Source organism: Hipposideros armiger, unplaced genomic scaffold (genome assembly GCF_001890085.2).
Source record: "Hipposideros armiger isolate ML-2016 unplaced genomic scaffold, ASM189008v1 scaffold_199, whole genome shotgun sequence".
NCBI lineage: Eukaryota > Metazoa > Chordata > Mammalia > Chiroptera > Hipposideridae > Hipposideros > Hipposideros armiger.
This window is the reverse complement of record NW_017731549.1, coordinates 1,006,149-1,027,136: the sequence shown is the minus strand read 5'-3', so window position 1 is coordinate 1,027,136 and position 20,988 is coordinate 1,006,149. Positions and strand designations below refer to the sequence as shown.

The 20,988-nt window shown below is 36.1% G+C and overlaps 1 pseudogene; it reads left to right on the top strand.

The window, feature by feature from the left end:
• Window positions 1-15,361, top strand: part of LOC109388484 (60S ribosomal protein L30-like) — a 132,577-nt pseudogene extending 117,216 nt beyond the window's left edge.
• Window positions 15,362-20,988: the final 5,627 nt, after the last annotated feature.

The following is a 20,988-nucleotide window of genomic DNA, read 5'->3' as shown; positions in this document are numbered from 1 at the left end:
TCCTCAAAAAATTAAAAATAGAACTATATGATCCAGCAATTCTGCTTCTGGGAATATAGCCAAAGAAAACAAAAACCCTAAATCAAAAAGATGCCTGTACCCCACTGTTCATAGCAGCATTATTTACAGTAGCCAAGATATGGAAACTTAAATGTCCATCTACAAATGAATGGATAAAGAGGTTGTGATATATGTAATAAAATATTATTCAGTCATTAAAAAATAAAGGAACCCTGCTATTTGTAGACAACATGGATGAAACTTAAGGTCATTATTATGCTAAGTGAAATAAGTCAGACAGTGAAAGACAAATGCTGTATGATCTCATTTATATGTGAAATCTTAAAACACACACACACACACACACACACAAAAAAAAAAAAACTCATGGAAAAAGAGGTCAGGTATATAGTTACCAGAGGTGAGGGGTGGGATTGGGGAATTGGAGGAAGATGGTCAAAGATACAAACTTTCAGTTACAAGATAAATAAATACTAGGGATATAATGTACAGCATGATGACTATAGTTAACACTGCCACACGATATATAGGAAAGTTGTTAAGATGAAATCCTAAGAGTTCTCATCACAAAAAAAAATGATTTTTTTTCTTTTTTTACTTTCTCTTTTTATTTTATCAATGAGATGATGAATGCTAACTAAACTTATGCAGTAATCACTTCATAATGCATGTAAGTCAAACCACCAAGCTGTATACCTTAAACTTACACAGGCGTCATATCTCAATAAAACTGGAAGAATAAAAAGGAGAGTCCCTAAGCACAAGCCTTTCCTAAGATAGATCTCCTAAGCAGGCATTAAATCAAACTCTGGATATATCATATTGTAAAGACCAATAGTCCCTATTAAAGGGCACTACTATTTCTTTTTTATTCTGTGAAAAGCAAAAGGGAGAAAGGCAAATAAATACTTTAGCCGGATAGAGTAGAAGAAACAAGGACTTTGAAACCACACAGAACCTGGTTTCAAATGTTATTCCATCACTTCCTGTTTGACTTTGGGGAAAGTTACTTAACCTCTTTGCACTTTGATTTCTATTATGAAAAATCATATAATAATATCTAAGGGCTGTTGTGAGGGTTAACTGACATAAAATTTAGCATAAGAAATAACACACAAAAGTCATTCAGTAAATATATATATATATTCAGTAAATATTACATATATATAATATGTATTATACATTACATTAATTATAAATATTACATATATATAACATTACATATATATAAATCATTCATATATATATATATATATATATATATATATATATATATATGACTTCCCGTTTTTTTTGAATAGCATCACCGTTCTCCCAGTAACTCATGCTTGAAACTCATCATTTTTGACAACCACTTCTTCCTCACCACCACCTACGGATCTTGCTTCCGCATTGTTTTCAAAATCTATCTCCACCCGTCCCCATTTCTAGGGCCACTGACCTAGTCCACGCCTCCAACCTGGTTTTCTTGCCTCAGGTCTGTTTTCTCCATGAAATTATTTTCATCTGTAGTTGCCAAATAAATCTTAAGTAAATAATGCTTTGATTATTGAGCCTGTTTCACCTCTACTTCTGCTCAAACGTCCCTGGTAGCTCTCCATTGCTTACCAAATGAACTCCAGGCATTCGACACCTTCCACAAAATGAACCTATCCTGCCTTTCTGGCCTTGTCTTTAATTACCCTACTATCTGCATCCTCCTTGCCTTCCTCTAAGAAGTTAACCTTTTTTTTTTTTTACCTCCATAAATCTATTATTTCTTATACTTTGAAAAGCCTACACTCTCATTTCACTTGCCCAAATCATGTTATCCTTTAAGACCAAAAGCAAATGTCATCTCTCTAGTAAATGAAATAGCTGATTTGCAGAAAATTCATTTTTATACCAATAAATTTAATTCATTAATTAAATCAATCATTCAATGAATGTACAAATGAAATTATAAATGAATGAAATAAAATTCTGCACTGCCTTGAGGCTGATTGCTGGCAACAAAATCAAGAATTAAAATGGAATCATTAGAAGATTGGTGTGGTGTTTGATTAGGTAGATAAAAATAAAGGCAAGGAATCTTTACTTTGACAGGAAGAAAGGAGGATTAGAAATGGAAAACTGAGCTAGAACCCAAAACAGAATATGGTGGGTCAGGGTTATCAGCAAGTGGAAAAGGTCAATGAGAGAGCAGTGAGGCCAGGATTGGTTTAACAGCACAGACTCTTCTCAGGGGAAAATTGGGTGAAAAAATGGATTATTACCACTTAAGACTGAGCTCTGCTCTTGACCAGTGATTCTCTAAATGTGGTCTGCAGGCCCCATGGAGTCCCTGAGAACTTTTCAAGTATCTGCAAGGTCAATGGTCAACACTATCTTCACAATAATACTAAGACATTATTTGCCTTTCTCACTGTGTTGACATTTGTACTATGATACAAAAGCAGTGGTGGGTAAAATTGCTGGTGCCTTAACAGAAATCATGGCAGTGATACCACACTGTGCCAGTAGTCATGGTAGTCTTCGTCGCTATATACTCACAGGGAAAAAAAAAAGGGAATTTCATTTATGAATATGCTCAACCAAATTGTAATACTTTTTTATTTTATTAACTCTCAACCCTTGATTGTTTGTCTTTTAAAAATTCTAGGGCCGGCCGAGTGGCTCAGTTGGTTAAGAGTTCGCTCAAGAGTTTGAGCTCTGAGGAACAGCGGTTCGAGTCCAGCCCAAGCTGAGCAGCCGCTGAGCTGCCAACAGGTAGCAGGATGGCTCAGCTAAGAAAAAAAAAAATTCTGTGAGACAAAATGCATAAAGTATTCCTGCTATATACAAAGCACAATGGTTGTCTCAAGGAAAAGGGTTTCTGTGATTGAGTTGTGAGTGGAACAAGCCACGTTTTGTATGGAACACTATTTTTACTTGAAAGAATGACAGATAAACTATAGTTATTCAGACTTGGGTACTTGGAAGACATTGTCTCAAAACTTAGTGAAGTAAGTCTATCACTTCGATGAAAACAACTTACAGCATTTGTTGTTAAGGATAAAATTTGAGCTTCCAAGAAAAATGTAGAATTTTGGAAAACTTGTATCCACCCCTAAGTTTGACAATTTTCTAATTCTTGAGGACTTTTGTGATGAGATTAGCAGTGATATTAATAAATGTGAGCTTTTGATATTTCAAAATGAAATATGTCAGCATTTGGAAGATATTTATAGCTTGGTGAGCCACTATTTTCCAAGTGACCAATGTATGACATTACAAAATAATGCCTGGGTAAAAAGTCCATTCAAAGTTCAAGATACACTACAATATACCAATGGATTTTAATACAGAATACAAATGTGTCCATCCCTATGGTTCAGATTCCACATTGCTACTAACCTTTAAGAAACGATCACTTGTAGAGTTTTGGTGGTAGGATATTAAAGATCAATATTCACAATTATCTTTTTAAAAATACTATTAAAATGCTACTTCCTATTCCAATTACATACGTGTGTAAGGCTGTATTTTCTACATTTATTTTAACCAAAGCAACGTATCAGTACAGACTGAATATAGAAGTAGATATGAGATTCGAGCAGTCCTCTATTAAGCAAGGCATTAAAAAGATTAGCAAAAATGTGAAATCAATACCACTCTTCTCACTAAATTATTCTGGAACATGCAGTTAATTCTCATGAAATATATGTTACATTAAAATATAATGGGCTTATTATTAAAAATTTGAAAGGAACCAATAAACTTTTAAAAAACAATCTGTTTTCATTTCAAATATGATAAATATCAACAAATATAATCCATACAAACAAAAGCTCTTTGGAATTCACCATAATTTCTAAAAGTGTAAATGGGCCCTGAGACCAAACATTTAAGAACTGTAGCCCTCAACGGCCCACTCCAGGGCAGCCTTCTTAGATCTATTGGGAAATGGAGGCTAGCTCCCATGTATATGAGTGAGCAGCTATGTTTTCTTGGTCCAGAAATTGTTCAAAACTATTTGGGGCCTAAGTAGCAGACATCTGAGAGTCAGATGAAGTTAGGTTTACCTGCATCCCCTGTTTATTGATGTCTGATTCAAACTTTTGTTTTAATGGATCAGAGCTCTGTATGCCCCCACCTTAAGGCAGCCTCTAGAAGACAGACTGAGGCCTGGGCTTAGTGGCAGTAGAACCTCCTAGACTAGCTGCAATGTGTGGATTTGAGTGCTGAGGTCCTAAATTTATTCTGCTGAATCATACCCTTCCTAGTTAATAAAACTACAACTATCTTCACTATTGTTAGATGATCAGATGGTTTAAACTCTCACAATCTATATCATTCACTAGAATGGGAGTTACCGGCTTCCAACACACCCAACATTCAATGGTGGGACTGATATATAATAATATAATGGCTACAGATATTCCAGTTCAAAAAGGGAGGAAATGGAAAGAAAAAGAGTCCCTGGTCCATAGTAGTTTTGAGATACTAGGCGAATATTGGGAGTTCTTTGATTAGGTTATTTGGATTGCAAATAATCCTCATTGCTCTTAGCTCTGCCCTCTGGGTTCTTGGTTCAGCCCTCTGAGTCATCCTTCCTTTTTCATGGAAGGTAGGATGCATTCACAGGTGAGTGGCCTACTTCTTGCCAGTAAAACTTGGTGGTCTGACGGCCTCCTTTTGTTGTGTACTCTCTCTGTCTGTTCTCATTCCAAGCTGGCATTGCTTCTACTGAAATAAATTTCTCAAGGACTTTTTGGATCTTCATGTATTTCAACAGGGTTCACTCCATTAGACAAAAACCACACAATGCATAGATTGTTTCAAAATAATCCCGTCTCTGTCTTTGTCTCCTGCTGAGAGCAGAAAGCTGAGGAACAGCACCTTTAAACTTCTTAGAGGCCCAGTGGTTTGATTCAGAGCATCTGAGGCATACCCTTAATCTCTTGAAATGGCCCCTTGTATGACTAAACACCCTGACCTTTAGATCTCTGAGGTTTTGACAAAAAGTTATAAAGTTACTCCCTGGGCCTTCTCTCTAGAGCAGGCTTTCCTGACAGTGTCCAGAAGCCATCTCCTTGCGGAGTTTTCATCATCTGGGGAAGATGAAGATTTTCAAAATCATCAAGTTCTAATCCTTATTTGTTTAACAGTTCTTCCCTTAAACTGTCTCTCTTTTCTTTCATTTTACTATAAGTAGCAAGAATAAACCAGTTGTCACCTTCAACACTTCACTTGGAAATCTCCTTAACTGTGTGTATATATATATATATATATATATATATATATATATATATATATATATATCCAAGTTCATCACTTGCAAGTTCTGCTTTCAGCATAATTGCAGAAGATAATTTCATTAAGTTTTCGGCCTACCTCTAGATTCCACTAACATGCTCCTCACTTCCTTCTGTCCCTCAATAACAGTGTCTTCAGTGTCCATATTTCTACTGATAATCTAGTCATGGTGATTTAGGTTTTCTCTATTGTGCTCTTCACTGCTTTTCCAGCTTCCACGGACTGCTCAGTTCCAAAACCACAGACACATTTTTAGGAATTTGTTTCAACAGCACCCCACTTCTAGGTACCAAAATCTGTATTAGTTTTCTATCTCTGTGTAATAAACCCCATAAACTTAGCAGCTTAAAACAATGCACATTTATCTCTGTTTCTGTGGGTCAAGAGTCCAGGCACAGTTGAGTTGGGGTTTCCACTTTTGGGTTTTTCCAGGCAACATTAAATGTGTTGGTTGGACTAAGTTCCCACCTGGAGGCTTGAATGAAGAACAATCTGTTTCCAAACTCTCTCAGGTAGTCGACAGAATTAATTTCCTTGCAATTGTAGGACTGAGAGCTTCAGAGGTTTTTGCAGGCTGTCAGCCAAAGGCTGTCCACAGCTTCTAGAGGCTGAGTTCCTTGTCACATGGTTCTCTCCATAGGCAGTTCGCAACATAGCAGTCTGCTTCTTCGAAGCCAGCAGGAAAGTGAGAAAAAGCAATTCTGCTAGCAGGATGGATTCTTAGACAATATAACAATGATGGAAGTGACGCATCCTATCCCATCTGCCATATAATGTAATGCAATTACGGGAGTATCCCATTGCCTTTGCCATATTCCATTGGTTGGAAGCAATTCATAGGCTCTACCTATATGCAGGAGCTTAAGGAAGAGCATTATTACCAGAAGGCAGAGATCACTGGGAAGTATCTTAGGATCTATCTGCCACCCTGAATAAAGAGGGATGGAAACTAGTGGTAAATGCTCCCCATCTCTTCTTCACTCAGGAAGACAATTTTAGATGAATTCTAAACATCTAATCAAAGATCTAGAAAAGCAAGGCCTAGTAGCCTACACCAATGTCTAAATTGATAATGTACTCTTGAATTGGCTTTCCTTCCTTTCATGTTTTAGTTTCCCAATTCTCCACTCTTATTCATTGTGATCCCTTCACCAAATCAACTACCTGAACATAAATTATTGTCTCAGACTCTAATTTCTGGGAGATTAAGATAGAAAGAGTGAATAAACCTGTATAAATGCTACATTACAAAATATAATAGGAAGAATGTTAAGCAGAAGTTTCTTCTCCCCACAGAATTATGCCCCGCTCCTCTTCCCCATATAATTTCTCTAGGCTATCTTTAATGAAGCAATGCTAAAACTCCATGGAAGAAAGCACACAAAAGGATTCCAAGATACAGTATCTTAACTCTCTCCTTCATAAAGCCAGAACTTGCCCTGGATACTAGATGGGGCTAGGCTAGCAAGTGATCTCAATTAGTTCCTGTTGTAGAGAAAGAGCTTTATCAAATATGAACCTGCTGGAGCTTGACAGCTCAAAAAGAACAACAAAAGTACTTGAATATAAAGGAGAAAACTATTGAAGAACATTTATCACAAAAATATCAGTGCCTTCGGTTATCTCTATTTTCATGGTGTTTGTCACCTCAGTGGTGAGTAGCATTCACTCTACTCTTGTTGAGTGACTATCATTCACTCTACTTTGGCCAAGGGATTTGTCAACCATAAAGATGAAATGAGATGACTGTCAGGTCATACATTTGGGGGTGGGGGCAGGGATGGAATCACAAAGAAAGGGAAACCATGACACAGGAAAAGAATTATAAGGAAAACCGTATCTGGTAGGAAGAAAGACTTGAGTCTGAGTCATCAAGCACAGTGAATTATTATAATCCTCACATAAAACTTCTAAAATGATTGCCTTTAGATTGATCTGGCTACATGGTCAGAGCTCTCATTTCCTTTTCTTTGGGTTGGTGCTCTTTGAAATGTCTGAAGACAGGTGGTTACCATTTTATATACAGGCCCAGCACTGAGTTCATTGCTTTGTATGCAATTTCACATCTTTATGAGGGTAGATGCTATTATTATCCTTTCCACTAAGTATGAGGAAACTGTTAACCTCAGTTAGGATGCTGAGTAACTTGTCCCAGGTCACACGCTAGTAAATGCCAGAGCCAAGACCCAAGCTCCTGTCCGCTGACTTAAAGTTAAGTCCTTTAATGACTGCATCATATTGCTGCCTCAGGCTTCATGATAGGGAATCTCAAAAACAATTTTTTTTTTAATGTTTAAAAAGAATTTAAGTTTTTGGGCCGGCCAAATAGAGTGTTGGTTAGGAGTTGGCTTGGGATGCCAGCTCTGAGCAGCAGGGCCCTGGTTCAGATCCCACATGAGGGCCAGTGACACTGTGCCCTTTACAGCTAAGATGATGAGCAACAAACAGCTCGACCTGGAGCTGGGCTACCGTGTTGCTGGCGACAGCACAGGCTGCAGTGGGGCTGGCCAGCAGTTGGCGTGAGCTTTCATGAGCTGTTGTGAGCAGCCGCGAACAGCCGTCCAATGGCCAGAGAGCAACTGCCTCACCTGGGAAGAGCACAATGATAATACCAACATGGGCCAGTGAAGCAATGTCCTCCACAACTAGGCTGAAGAACAAAAGGACAGCAACTTGTCTGTTCCCCTTCCCTGATTCCCCAACGTTGTTCCCCTCCCCCAATTCCCCAGTAAAATCTTTAAAAAAAAAAAAAAAGAATTTAAGTTTTTCCATATCTTATTTTAGTCTCTTAAACTGTGAGCTTAAAATTTATGTTCGTCTCTGGAAAACACAAACTAATATACAGTGACAGCACAATCAGCGGTTACTTGAGGATAAGAGAGGGCTGGGAGGGACAGGAGGCAGGAGGAAGGAAATACAAACTGGCATGCAAAAACGTTAGGGAGTGATAAATATTTTCACTATCTTGATTGTAGTGATAGCTTCACAGTTGTATACATATATAAAAACTTTTCAAATTACTTTTAAAATATCTGTAGTTTATTGACTATCAATTATACTTCATATTACAGATGAGGAAGTAGATATCAACAAGTTAAAGTGTCTTGTCCAAGATTAGCCAGAGAGGTGATGGCAGAGACAGGACAAAAATAAAATTTTTTAGATTTTTGAACTAGTCCTTTTTTTTCCCCTCTCAATTTGATGTTATTCCCACATGGTTTCAAAAGGATTTGAAAAACATCAAACATGACAGAGGATTGTGTTTAAGAAGAATTCTGGGTTAGCTTACATAAGCCAATTGAGCACTAGAGATCCATCATGAAATTTTTTGATGAAAAAGTTCAATACATCTTTTTAGAAGTTTGTCATCATATGCAATCTACTGAGAACTATTTATTTTCTAAAATTGTGTGACCAGCAGGGGGCAACTAAATACTTCAGAAATAGCATGGTGTATAGGAGAACAAATTAAAATTGGAGACAGTGTTCTCAGTTGGGTAGGAGAACTGAATTCCTTCTGAAATGATCATTAATGCCTAGTCACACATTCTCACAACAATGAAATTGTGAAGATAATAGAACACTCCACTAAGAAGACCTATTATAAAACCACAGTCTAAGGCCTATATGTGGCAGATTGCTCGGGTTGTTTTTTGCAGTCTACATATAATAAACATTAACTAATTTTGTAGGTTATTTTAGGATCCTGCTATTTTTACTCAACATTCTAAGATCAAAATAAACAGGATTTGCATCGGATCTTGTTCTTAACTTAAAATTTAATAAAATTTTTAATTAAATTTTATTTCCCCATGTATAAGATGCGCCTTAATTTTGGGGCCCAAAATTTGAAAAAAAAATGTATGACATAAACTTATTGAACTCAAGTTTTATTCATCATAAAAGTCATACAACTCCTCATCACTGTCAAAACTCCGAACCATTAGCTTGTCCTCATCTGTGTCTGTTGACGAATCACTGACTTTATATATTTCCTCTCATGGCCTTCTTCTGCCGTGGCGTTTTCAGTAGGGTTTCTTCTTTCCGTAGCCAGTCTCGGATTGTTTTCTCAGTTGGAGGAGGACCAAACTTAAGTTCAGCAGCACAATTTCCATTCACTTTTGCAAACTGGATCACTTTTAACTCAAATTCAGCACTGTACAAAAATCTTTTCTGAGCCATTTCTGGGCAGAACGTGGCAAAACATAACCTACCGTAATATACCGGTAACAAGTGTGAAACAATGAGCACAAAGACAACAAGCATGAAAAAGCGGGAAATGAAAGTAAAAAAAATCTACAACCACTGTATAAGATGCACTCAGTTTTTAGACCCCAAATTTTTTGAAAAAGGGTGCGTCTTATACATGGGGAAATACGGTATCATTTCCTAATCTTCTTTTATAAAAACTAATTTTAAGGTAGTAGTATTAATCATGGTTCCCCAGAGAAAAAGAAATATATATATATATATATATATATATATATATATATATATATATATATATATATATATATCCCTTCCCTTTTTATTCAACTCCAAAATCAAGCTAACATCAAAACCTATTAATTCTTTCTCCAAAACATAGCTCCATCCTAGTTTAGGCCACATTTAGCTCTTGCCTGGACTTTAGCCTTGATATTCTATCTCTCTGCCTCTTTCCCCTTTGCCCTCTTCCAGCTCCCTACAGAGAAACTACAGAGATCTTTCTAAAAAGCAAGTTTGGTCAGGTCACGCATGTGCTAAAAAAAATCCGGTGGTTTCCCATTGCACTCTGAATAAAATCTTAAACTCTAACCACGCCATGTAGCCTCCTACAGGATCTGGCCTCTATTTACTTCTTCAATTTAATGTCTAGCCACGCCTATTATACCCATCACAGCATATATTCAGTTCTTAGCATAATTTGATTCTCAGAAGGCATTCGATAACTATTGAAAAATTAATGCATAGAGATGATGACTTAAGTTTTAGAGATATTTGTGGTGAAATGTCTAACTGGAGATTACAATAATTAGTGATTATGCATATAATCATGTTGCTCAGAAAAGAGGACCAGGCTAGAGATATAGATGATAGACTAAAAAGAATAAGAACACAAGATTTATTTCCTCCTCCTTTTTCTAGGAAGAAGATGTAGAGTGAAAAGAGAAGAGGGTTGCAAATGGAATTTGGGGCAATTAAAGAAAGCAGAGAAAGATAAATTTGAAAAGGGGACTAAGGAGTCAGGAAGGTAGGAAGAAAACTGAGAGAATAGATGACAGAAAAACAAAAGAAAAAGAGAATTTCTGCCAAAAGGCAAACAAGAAATACACAAAGAAGTTGTCCATTGGTGATAACTGTTATGTGGATTTAGTGCTAAGGTAGCCCTTGGGTAAGATGTGTAGGTAGAAGAAATCAGCAGGCAAAGAGAGACTTTGCAGAAGTAACGGGCTAGGCTGGTGCCCTTATAGCTTTCCCTGCAGGAATGTACAGGCTCATGATGATGATGATTCAGAAGCTATATGTGGACTCAATAGGAAATAGTGATTTAAAAAAAATAACCTTTTGTTATTATAAAAGCAGTATATGCATGGTAGCAAGTCAGAAACTAGATAGAAGCCAAATGGAAAAATAAAAACAACCATATTCCTTATCCAGAGATCACCACTGTTAACAGCTTATTGTATATTTTTCTGTCTTTATCTTCCCTATATATGCATATACATATACATAAATATGTATTTTTTAACCAAAGTGGTATTGTATTCAATGTACAGTTTTGCAACCCATTTACTTTTTTAAAAATTACATTGACATCAATACATTTTAATTTTATCTAAAACCCAAATTCAGATTTTCCCATTAGTCTCCAAAATATCTTTACTGTGAAAACTAGTAACTAAAAATAAAGAATTGTTATTTATGTTTCCTTTTCTGTAGGAACCATATTTTAAAGTAACCAAATAGTTCCAGGTAATAAAGGCAAGCTCTAATTTGCAGAAGACAGTCAGAATATAGAAGAAATTATGAAATTAGAATTATTTTTCAATTCTCATTGAAATTATTGACTTGTGTAAGGGTTTTCAATAGGTGTTAAAGAATGAGGTTTATATTTGAAGGGAAATCGGACATCTGTAGAGTATCAAAATAATGCCATACAGATTACTTCCTAGTCAGAAATTTATAAAGTAGGGATGAGACTGCCTTATTGTTAATTCAACTACCAGTTTAAACATCAATAATGGTGCATCAATCAAACAGCGTGAAAAATGCTATATAAAAATTTATTATTACATCACCTGTAAGTATTCTAGCCCAACTGTTTAACTTGAATTCATTAAGTCTTTACATCCCTTTCAAAGATATCAGCTTTCAAAAAGCCAGTTTTACATTTATAAAAAATCGTAGAGAGGATGTTCTGGGTTGCTAAGCAACACTGACTGTGAAGGCAAAAGAATAAAGAAATGTATGCATTACTGTATTGTGCTTAGAGATAAATTTTGTTTTACTCTGATTCACTGTACTTAGTAAGTTTGGCAAGAGTGGATTGGCTTAGAGTGTTGACTCCATGTATTATTGCAAGAGGAAGTCTGGTTGGAAGTCTTGCTTAAATGGAAAACACAATTCTGAAATTGAGTCTAGCTCCTGGTTGTTGACGAAGTGGCTTTCATTCTCACATCACATGTGAGATCTTGATATTTGAATTGGGGATTGTATAAATTCTTAAATCTGTTTTCATAACCTGAGGTTATGTCCATGTCTTCTGTAATTTCAGAATTAGGGCAGTTGCTGCAAAAGCCTTGGTATCAATGGAAGATTGGTAGAGTGTATGGTCTGTGTGTAATTTTCTTATAACTGAGTGGAGTAAAAATACAGTTAGTAATATCATGTAGAATGTAATATTCCCCAAAATAGTAATTATAATAGTTTGTTTTTTGAGTTCTTTAATTCTTATAACAACACTAAATAGTGGGGGGTTTTTTGTTTTTAGAACTCCACAGATGAGAAAAAGAGCCTTGGTGAGGTTACACAATTAGTAAATGATAGGGCTGGGATTAAAATTGGTATCTATCTGACTTTATCATTGGAGCTCAACCCCTCTGCATTATACCATTTCAGTGAGTCAGATTTATATTAATGAACTTTGTAATATTGATTCAAGTGATTTTGAGATGTTCTGTGGACCTAATAGTAATCCCTGCTAACCTGATGGGGACATCTATGCATAAAATGAAAGGACTTAGCTCTTGTCAAATATTAGCACTGAAGAGATAAAACATTAACAGAATATTTTCGATTTTTGTTTTGAGATAACAGTCAGTACTTTTCAAGGCAAAGCCTAAACTTTCACTTGACATTTTTTGCTACTTTTTATGAATTTGACAGTTGTGCATTTGGAATCTGTTCAAATTCTATTTGTAACTGAATCATGTGAATGCCAAGGAGATCAGTACATCTGCTTCTTAGCATCTCTAGAATAATCTGTATTTGCAGAAAGCTTTATATAAATTTGAACAAGTTAATGTGCTTAATCTGATTTATTTACCACAGGTCACATGATGTTAGCCTTTCATAGGGGCTTAATGGAAGTTTAGAGTAAATAACAGGTAGCATGAGTTGTTTTTGAATTGAATACTTTTACTAAAAAAAAATATAGACATGATAAGGAGAAAATTATTACTATACATGGTTAAGGGTAGAAAATAACAAGTAATAGCTGTAAAGTACATTCCCATGGACCTGACCTACAGGTACAGAAAAGAAAGTAACATGTTAAAAAATTTTTTTTCTAAAGCAGAGGCACAGTTATAATTTAGAGTATGTGTCTCTAAAAAATAAGACATTAAATAAAAACACAATGTAATCACATATTATCATACCAAAGACAATTAACAATAATTCTTTAATATCATGTAACAGCCAGTCAGTATTAAAATTTCCCTGTTGCCTCACTGATGTATTTTTATAAAAGTGGGTTGGTAGAATCGGAATCTAAAAAAGGTTCACACATTACATTTGGTTATGTCTGATGAGTCTATTTTAATCTATAACAGTGTCCTCCTTTGTTTTTCCCTTGCCTTTATTTGTTGAATAAAGGTAATTTTTTCTTCTAGAATTTTCCCTGTTCTTAGTTTAGATCATTGTATTCATATAGCATATTACTTTTGTAATAATTTAAGGAAGGATTGTTAGGGTGTAAATGATGCCAGGTCCAAGGCTATTGGCTGACAGAAAAAGGAAGTTAGTGAGAAGTCATCAACAATGTGGGACCACCAGGGGTGAAGGCTTTAGCCATCTCTGGAAAGGAGCTGACATTCAAAGATGAAGTCTTAAATAGATGTGCCAACTCCAGTCCATTTCCAGGAGGGTGTTTTAGGGATTACAACTCGGGGAATTCGATTGGGAGTCTGGACTCAGCTGTGCATTTATGAATACCAGGCAAAAGTAAGGCTCCCATTGTGGCTTTAATTTGCATCTTTCTGATGATTAATAATGTTGAGCATCTTTTCATATGTCTATTGGCCATCTGTATGTCTCCTTTGGAGAAATGTTTATTCAGCTCCTCCGCCCATTTTTTAATTGGATGATTTATTTTTTTGTCGTTGAGTTGTGTGAGTTCTTTATAAATTTTGGATATTAACACCTTATTGTACGCATCATTGGCTTCTCTAATTTAGGAAGTGTCTTTTTGTTTGGTTAATGGTTTCCTTTGTTGTGCAAAAGCTTTTTTTAGTTTGATGTAGTCCCATTTGTTTTTCTTTTCTTTTGTTTCCCTTGCCCGAAGAGATATATCAGAAAATATATTACTAGGAGCAATGTCCAAGGGTTTACTGCCTAATGTTTTCTTCTAGGAGTTTTATGGTTTTGAGTCTTATATTTAAGTCTTTAATCCATTTTGAATTTATTCTTTATATGGAGTAAGAAAGTGATCCAGTTTCACTCTTTTAGCATATATATGTTCAGTTTTTCCAATGCCATTTATTGAATAGTCTGTCTTTATCCTATTGTATATCCTTGACTCCTTTGTCATAGATTAAATGACCATATAGGCATGGGTTTATTTCTGGGCTCTGTATTCTATTCCATTGATCTATGTCTATTTTTATGCCAGTAGCATACTTTTTTTTATTACTGTGGCCTTGTATTATAGTTTTATCTCACACCTGTTGGAATGACTATCATCAATAAATTAAAAAACAAGTGCTGGTGAGGATGTGGAGAAAAGGGAACCTTCGTGCACTGCTGATGGGATTGCAAGTTGGTGCAGTCACTATGGAAAATGGTTTGGAGGTGCCTCAAGAAGTTAAAAATAAAACTACCTTATGGCCCAACAATTCCACTTCTGGGTATTTATCCAAAGAAATCCAAATACTAATTCGAAAAGATATATATACCCCTAGGTTCACTGCAATGCTATTTACAATAGCCAAGATATGGAAGCAACCTAAATGCCCATCAATAGATGACTGGATAAAGAAGATGTGGTACATATACATAATGGAATATTACTCAGCCATGAAAATATTAAATCTTACCATATGTGACAACATGGATCTACCTCGAGGGTATTATACTAAGTGAAATAAGTCAGACAGAGAAAGACAAATACTATACGATCTCACTTATCTGTGGAATCTAAAGAACAAAACAAACAAACAAAAACCGAGAAATACCTTTCTCATTCCCCAGCCACCTTGGCAGCTGCTCCTGGTTGGGGGCCGTCCCCACCTCAAGCAGGTAGATGGTTGCCCAAAGAAGACAAAAGAGTTGCTGGAGTTGATCAACTCTAGGCTCCAACTTGTTATGGAAAGTGGAAAGTACATGCTGGGCTACAAGCTGACTCTGAAAATGATCAGATAAAGCAAAGTGAAACTGATCATCCTTGCCAACAATTGCCCAGCCTTGAGGAAATCTGAAACAGAGTACTACGCTATGTTGGCCAGGACAGGTAGCCATCACTACAGTGGCAATAATATTGAATTGGGCATGTGGGAATACTACAGTGTGCACACTGGCTATCATTGATCCAGGGAATTCTGATGTCATTAGAAGGATGCCAGAACAGACTGGTGAAAAGTAAATCAGGCAAATTTTTCTTTAATAAAATTGGCCAGAGCTCAGTTTAAAACAAAACAAAACAGAACAGAACAGAAATAGACTCATAAATACAAAGAACAAACTGATGGTTACCAGAGAGGACCAGGTTTGGGGGGCTGGGTGAAAAAGATGAAGGGATTACGAAGTACAAACTGGTAGTTACAAAATCGTCATAGGGATGTAAAATAAAGCAGAGACAATATAGTCAATAATGAGGTAATAACTATGTGTAGTGCCAGGTGGGTACTAGATTATCAGGGGGATCACTTCATATATAAATGTCTAAAAGCTGTACATCTGAAACTAATATAAATTAATAGTGAATGTAAGCTATAATTGACAAAAAAAAAAAAAAGGTAAGGCTCCCCTAGGAATTGACTAAAAACAACTAAGGGAGAATATCAACAGGGTCCAGAACAGAGAGATGAACTTGACAGGAACACAGCAAGCAAATGTTTTTGGAATATAGGGTAGGTGCCTTCTTTTTCCACCTTGTCGCCTCTGGGCACCAGTGTTCTGAAGGGGTAAGAAAGCCACTAAATACCTAGGAGCTCTGGCAGAAAGCATCTAGAAGGACCTGTCATTGTTGGGAGGGGTGGTAAACGGCTACTACCTGATAATGCTGTGTATATGGTACCTTCACTCCCAGCAGCAAACAGCAGAAATGACAGTTTTGAAACATTGTTAGTTTATAGGGCGAGGCCTCTTGCTGGTTTTTGTATTCATTTCAGGAAAGAGGTGGAGTAACTAACCTACAGATACTTGATAATTTTATTTTTCAACAGGATGGGCCTCAGACCCAGCAAAAACAGATTACCGTATTAAATTGAGAGAATTAATGTACAATCTAGTTTATATAAACTGAATTACTTGTGACCTCTCAGAAAGTTTATAGATGTCTAAATACGGGTAAGACAAAGTTAGCTGGAATAATCTATACTAGCAATTAAGCTTTTATATATTAAATTACATAAAGACATAAACATCATTTGGACATTCTGCAGTGAAATTATAGATTTAGTTTTATCAAGAAAGTACTACACAAGTATGTTTTGAATAACCTCATGTCGTTGAGGGGAAGAAAGAGAATAATATTTGGTATAAAATATGTCAGGTATAATTTCTTTGCATTATATTTACAACTTTGGAAATTTAAGGGATTATGTGTTCCATTTTTCCCATGTTTACATCCTTATAATAGGGAGCTTTTTATACACTTTCATGAAATTGATATAAAAAAACATATTTGCAATTGGGAATGGGTAGTTTGTGTAGCTATTAGAAATGGATTCTTCTTTTTAAAATTTATTTGGAGTTTAGGATGCCCTCTGAGCTGAATTAAAACTCAGGAGTCAATTCTTATATGCCCTCTAAGCATAAATTCAAACTATTTCCAGAGATGGTGTTAAAAGTCATAGCATGTACCTAATTTTGAATAGGCAACGTGGGTAGAGAGAGTAGGCAGACCTTTTCAATAAGACTTAATTGTCCTTACCCTGTGAATACTCAATTATATAATTCATTATGATGAACTTTCATTTTTAGACTTCTATGGTGGAAATTGTTAACACTTCATAGTTATGTGATAAAATAGTACATATCCTGCTTTTTATTACTCTAAATCATGATCTCCTAAATATATGCTAATTTCTTTGTCTGATTATTAATAAATCATCTTCATTGGTACATTATGTAAATTTGAAATAAGAATGTCATTATGAAGAAAAACACTTAAAATGATATACCAGTGCAGTTATTTAAAAAGAGAATACCAATAAAATATTAATACAATTTTGCCTATATGGATGAGAAAAGAGGAAGAAAAATAAATGGAAATGTTTAGTGTTTTTGCTTTTAAAGGCATATACCAGATGGAGATAATAATACAAATAGGTATAATACTTGTTCTGATGAGGTTGGTATAAAGTGAGAATTTTATTGGGCTTATTCTGATGTTAGGCATATGAGTGTTGTTTTTTAAAAAAAAATTTAAAAAATAATTTTAACAATTCTTAATGTTTTACACAGCCAGTGGTTTTTAAGTTTATGCAAATATTTATTTACCACTTCCAATGCTTTCCCTCTAGTCTCAACTCACAGACCTTCCATTTGGGATCATTTTATGTTTGTCTAAAGAAACAAATTTCTTTAGACTTTCTATTAGTGAGAATATATTAGCAGCAAACTGTGCTTTTGCTTGCTTGAAAATTTATTTTGGCCTCATTCTTTTTTTTTTTTTTAAAGATTTTTATTGGGGAATTGGGGGATGGGAAGAGTGCTGGGGAATTGGGGGAAGGGGAACAGACAAGTTGCTGTCATTTTGTTCTTCTGTCTAGTTGTGGAGGATGTTGCTTCACTGGCCCAAGTTGGCATCATCATTGCGCTCTTCCTGGGCAAGGCAGATCAGTCGCCGGCTTCTGGACGGCCGCTCACTGCGGCTGCTGGCCGCTCACGCTGGCTGCTGGCTACACACGGTAGCCCATGGCAACCCACTGCAGCAGGGGTTGCAGTCTACACTGTCGCCAGCGACTCACAGCAGCCCAGCTCCAGGTTGAGCTGTTGTTCAGCATCTTAGCTGTAGAGGGCAGTGTCACTGGCCCTCATATGTGGGATCCGAACCGGGGCCCTCTGGCCTCCCAAACCAGTTCTTAACCATCGCACCACTGAGCCGGCCCTGGCCTCATTCTTGAAAGATCTTTTCACTGGGTATTAAATTCTAGGCTGCCAGTCATTTTCTTTTAGCCCATTGGAGATAGTCTGTCTCTGGTTTCTGTTGTTATTAATGAAAGTCAGTTACTAGACACTTTGAGGATAATATGTATTTTTTTCCTCTGCTATATTTAAGGTTTCTTTTTGTTTGTTTGTTTTACTAAAAACTACAGAACACTATTCTGTAGTTTCACTGTGCTGTATCTAAGTATGGATTTATTATTCTTTAGCTTGCTTAGGATTTGGAGGACTTCTTAAGTCTGTGGGTTGGAGGCTTTCATCAGCTCTAGAAAATGCTCAATCGTTATCTTGTCAAATATTTCCTCTGCCCCATTTTTTCTTTCGTGTCCCTCAGAACTATAATTAGGTTTATTTTAGATCTTCTCACAATGTCTTTGATGTCACAAAGTCTTCCATATTTTTAATTTTTCTTTTTCTATTGCATTTGGGATAATGTTTTCATTTCTACCTTCCAGTTCACTAGATTGTACTTCTGCTGTGCCAAATAGACTACTAAACTTACCCACTGAATTTTAAATTTTAATAATTTATATTTTTCAGTTATTTAAGTCCTATTTTTTCCAAATATCTTCAGTCATTTATTATGGTTTCTTGTTCTCTGTATATATTTTCAAGCTTGTCTTTTATTCATATTTTATATAATTATTTTATAGCCTGTGCCTGGTAATTTCATGATCTAAAGTCATTTTGAATCTGTTCCTGTCATCTTAGGTTTATATTGTTTCTCACTAGCGGTGTCTTATTTTCTTCTGTGCTTATTTTTTTAAATGTGAGCTGCTAATTTTTCTCAGAATTTTTAGTCATTCTGGAAGGCTTAAGATGGAGATGGGTTCCTCCAGAGAGGACTTGCATTTGCTTCTGCCAGAGATCTGAGAGCACTATTATTCAAAAACTATTCTGAATTATCATCTTAAGGTGTTTTGGAATCACCCAGGTAGTATAAATTCAAGTTACATTTTTGTGTGAGAGCTGGAGTGTAATTCCAAGTTCTCAGATATGATTTTGTTTTTTTTCCCCTGTCCACTAGGTGCCAAATTTTAAGACAGTAAATTTTCTTTGCAGGGAGGTGTGTGTATACTAGTAAGGGGCAAGGGGCAAGTTTATTTCTAGCACATCTTTAAGCTGAATGAATAATCCTTGGAACCACAGCTTTCCGTGTGTGTGTGTGTGTGTGTGTGTGTGTGTGTGTGTGTGTGTGGCAGGTCGTGAGTTTTGTCTATTATAAGGTAATGAAAACCAAATTGGGTTTGGCAAATGCTTTTAGGGTAAAAGCTGACTTTTAGGCTCTGCTCAATTCTCTAGATTTCTGTCTTCATTTCTTTTTTTAAAGATTTTATTGGGAAATTGAAGGAGGGAAACAGCATTGGGAAATCGAGGAAGGGGAACAGAGAAGTTACTGTCCTTTTGTTCTTCAGTCTAGCTGTGGAGGACGTTGCTTCACTGGCCCATGTTGGTATTATCATTGCGCTCTTCCCAGGTGAGGCAGTCGCTCGCTGGCCATTGGATGGCTGCTCATGGTGGCTCAAGGCAGCACACGAAAGAGCATGCCCAGTGACAGCCAGCTCCACTGCAGCCTACACCGTGGCCAGTGAATCATAGCAGCCCAGCTCCAGGTTCACCATGTTAGCTGTAGAGGGTGCAGGGTCACTGGCCGGCATGTGGGGTCCAAACCAGGGTCCTGCTGCTCAGAGCTGGCGTCCCAAGCCAACTCTTAACCAACATGCCACTCGGCCAGCCTTCATTTCATTTTTTGACCTAATAATTTCTTACTTTATTTCTAGTTAATCAATATATTTAGTAAGATTCAAAATTTTTTTTTCCAGAGTTTTTGTTTTCAGTGTGATCACTGATTTGGGTCCATGATATTGCCAGAAACAGAAGCCTATATTCATCTTTATATTTTGTTTATCTAAACTTTCCTTGGGGGATATTTCTTTAAAACAAATAATACTAAACAGAAATACCTAAAATCAATATGCAAATATTTTGCAAGCAAATCTGTAGATTTTATATATACATTACTTTTTAATATAAATATTAACTGGATGTTTACTACATATTTGGTTGACTATTTTGTATATGTCTAATATTATATTTTACTAAATAGAAGTTTAAATATTATTGTTCTATAGTGCATTTAGCCTTCAAACACTATCTGCTGGCTCAAATTCACTGTAGTGATTTGTGAGATTATGCTATATAACAATTTAAAAAATCTCTGTGATTTAGAACATCAAACATTTATGTTTTACTCTTGTTTCATGTTTTCTGCTGCAGGTCAGCTGCTGCAGAACTGATCCAAGGTAAAGGTCAATTTTAGATCTGCTCCACATGTTTCCTCATTCAGAGACTCTGTTTGGAGCATGCCTTTGTCATGGCAGGCAGAACAAGACTGGGAAGCACCTGAACCTTGCACTCAGATTTAAAGCATTTAGCATATGTCACATATGCTCACAAACCATTGGCTAGATAGAGCAAGTGACATGACCAAGAGCAGTAATACAATCTACCACTGTCTTCAAAGTTGTGTTGAATACCTTATTTATGTCTGAGGTTGCTCTCAATCTTCTCCGAGAAAAGTCCTCATTAGCAACCTTTGACAACTTAAGTGTCTAGACAGGCTAAAGGGGAAGAGAGAAAAAAACCACCTCAAGCTAAATCTCCCTCACTCTAGGTCACGGTTGAAATATAGTCTGTGGGAAAGATTATCATGCCTGTCAGTGCTTAAACTGATTTGAAAAAACAAACAAAAAAACACCTCCTCATTCTTAGAAATGAATAATTAAACACTAGGCAAAAGAGATGAATTTTCATTGCAGTTAAAATTAATAGTTATAACAAAAAGTGTCCTTTTAAAATGTTAGTCTTAAAATCATTTTA